This window comes from Lutjanus erythropterus, chromosome 8, assembly GCF_056507025.1.
Source record: "Lutjanus erythropterus isolate fLutEry1 chromosome 8, fLutEry1.hap2, whole genome shotgun sequence".
In the NCBI taxonomy this organism is placed as follows: Eukaryota; Metazoa; Chordata; class Actinopteri; order Lutjaniformes; family Lutjanidae; genus Lutjanus; species Lutjanus erythropterus.
In genome coordinates, this window is record NC_139324.1 from 8,972,731 (window position 1) to 8,975,974 (window position 3,244).

Genomic DNA, 3,244 nt, shown 5'->3' on the forward strand with positions numbered 1-3,244 from the left:
TGCACCAGAGGTGGTGCGAGCCAATCAGCATGCTCCGAGGGACCACTGGCAGCTACAGGTGTGGTTTCAGGTGCACCGACAACAAGAAGCGTCCAAGGAAACGACTCATCTCGAACAAACAATGGCAGCTCCTGAGGAGGTTAGTGTAGATACTGTGATAGCATCAGTTGGAGAGTGTTTCGTCACTGACAGAAGAACAAAGAACAGCGCTGAAGGCTTTATCAATGTAAAAGATGTTTTCGCTCTTCTTACGGCCGTTTTGGTTCAGTGAGTTGATCTGATTGGTTGAAGTTAGCTTGTGTTAGACATGACAGATGGTTCATCCAATCACCTGCGAAGTGTTTTTTATGAAAGCGCCCATGCTTTTCCAAACAGTTTCAATGGACGGCTTCCCAGTTTGTTCTGTGTTACAAACCATCTGCTGTGTCAGGTTACGTTTGTCTACCCTCTCACTGAAACCATGAATGAACCAGGATCTTTCCCTAACCAAGTGTTTTTTGTCCCTAGACCTGCAGCAGCGTTGTCCCACTGTAAAACACAATTTTAGTCACAGTCTATGCACAATGAAGAAACAATGCAAACTTAGGGTTTCCCATTGAGACACAACCTTTAATCAGCTGTAGCTAGCTAGCTAATGTTTGAAGAGAACTCATTAAACAATTTGATTCTTGTTCATCTTAAAAATGCACTTGATGGCTTTTTGGCTCATGTTGCTGGAGTGTAAATTTCCCCAAATACCAAGGGCAGGACGGAGGCTCTGAGGGGGGAGGGATATTGCACAGTGGATTGTTTTCAAGTCAAGTCAAATTTTATTTATCAAGTCCAATATCACAATTTGCTCCAGGGGGGTTCACATTCTGTCATGTGTGCATGTAGCAGGGAGCTGGCACATTGCAAACACCTCGTCTCTACACTGCGTTCTAAACATGTAGGACAAGGGTCTGCAACCTGTGGCTCCAGAGCCACATGTAGCTCTTTTGCCCCTCTCCAGTGGCTCCGTGTGGCTTTGACAAAAAAAGATATACAGAAATATGAATAATGGTTTCTTTAAAATTTAAATTACTTTTTCATTATCGTTGTTGTTGGCCTAAAGTCATTCCAACATCCTCCAGTTCTAAAAATGTGCAGTCTATACACCAAAAAATACAATAATAAGAAAGGCTAACTATGGAAATATAATAAAAGGTCACAGAGAAAAGTAGAAAATTTAATAGGTTTTGTTTCTTTTTTGACCAAAATGTAAAAGTAAAGGTTGCTGAGCTCTGGTGTGGGAGAACCTTTTCACACCTCTCATCGCAGCAAGTTAACACACTGTAAACATGAAAAAGCTGAGAAAACTTTCAAGGCAACTTAATTCAATAAATTTGCCCAACTCAAGTTTTAAAAAGGTTTTGTCGAGAAAAGTTTTAATTTAATTTTCAAGCATCCAAATAAGACAAATCAGGTTCATAGTTTGCTGTCAACAGTTTTTAAAAATACAGTGTTTTAGGTGGTTTCTAAAACTCACAAGATTCAGTCATATCCAAAGAAGAAAAGAATTATGAAAGATTATAGGTTAGCAAAACTTTGCTTAGTTTATTTCAAAACTTTCAAAGTTTCAAAACTTTATCAAAGTTTTGAGAGTTTGATTCAAAACTTGAAAATCTAGACAACTGCCTTGAAATTATGAGTTTTCTCAGGACAGAAGTGATTCATTGTAAGAATAAAAAATAATTATTTCATGTTTGGTAAAACTTAAACTTAAAAGTTTAAAACTTAAAGTTTTAAGTTTTCACTACTTATTACAATGAATTCATGTGAGCCTTTGGTTTTACAGTCAATGAAAACATTTATGAATATTATACTTCATTTCTGCCAATAAATCCCCGAAAAATCTTACACACCGGAGCTTCAAGATGATCTGCAACCTACAAAAATACTGTTTGGACAAATAATGTGTCTTCACTGTGTCTTGGTTCATGTTCATAACCTATCTTTTGAGAAAAGCACACCGATTTCAGTACCTTTCATAGAGTTGTACTTTGTATCTCTTATAAATTTGCTCCCCACTTCCATTCGTCCACTGTTTGTCTTCTGTCCCATCTGTCTCTCTCAACAGGAAGACTCTTCACCCTTCCTGCTGTTTTCACTGTCCATCGCCTCCCTCCCTCCCTCCCCCCTTCTATCCCTCCCTTCATCTCTCCCCAGACCCTGGCGTTCTCCCCTGGCTCCTCTGGGGAGGGCGGTAATAATTATTATGTAAATAAATACGCCTGCTGTAATCACATTCGTGCCACTGATCCAATTAGAGAGCTGATAGCAGGCGGCTGATTGCGTGGACTGGCGGCTGATGGTCAGGGCCTGTGTGCCTGTCTGACTGGCCAGCAAAGGTAGCTGGGGGAACACGAATTAGCGGGCTAGCTGACTGACGTAATGAAAGCCGTTTGGTGCCGCGCTGTATGCAGTCATGTACTCTGAATAATGCTCTTTGACCAGGACCCTGCACGTCTGCCAGCCTCATAGTCTGCTCGCTGGGTTGTCTGTCACTGGAGTGTGCAGTGTGTGTGTGTGTTGGTCTGTATTTGTGCTATCATGATCCCTGGCTCTGGATCACTTTCACCATATATCAGCTTATCACCAATTAGTGCCTCGTTCTGATTCTCATCAGCTTAATGATGCTCCAGTGAGACCGTCATCGTCAGCCTCACCCTTCACCTCCATCTATACTCAGCTCACTGTCTGCTCATCGCTTTGCTTTTAATGACCTGCTCTTACTTTTGTTTTTCATAAATGTAATGAGTAGGCTTTAAGAACCATTGTTGTTCTTTGGGTTTTAGAGGCTATATTTTTCCATAACTGTAAAAAAAAAAAAAAAAAAAAATGAATTTGGAGCCTCAAGATTCCATTGTGGTGCATGGATTACTCCACACAGTATACTGTAGGGAAAATACACCAGGGACCTCCTCATGGCAGTCCTTTAGAATAAGTTTACATGGCTTTTTCTTTTTCAAACAGAGTTATGTGAAAAACAACACAAGAGAAATGTATTAGAAGATATTAGACAAGTATTTTTAAAAGAGCACAATGTCAACTCAGGCCGCCACAATCAGATTTTGGTGGCATGGTTATTGTGTTATTCAGAATAACAATATTATCACAATATCTATGAAAAATCTGCACTGGCCAAATTAATCTTTAGCTTTTTGTTTTGTGTATTTTGTCTTTTTTGGCAAATAAATTACATGCAAAACACAAGTGCAGGGAG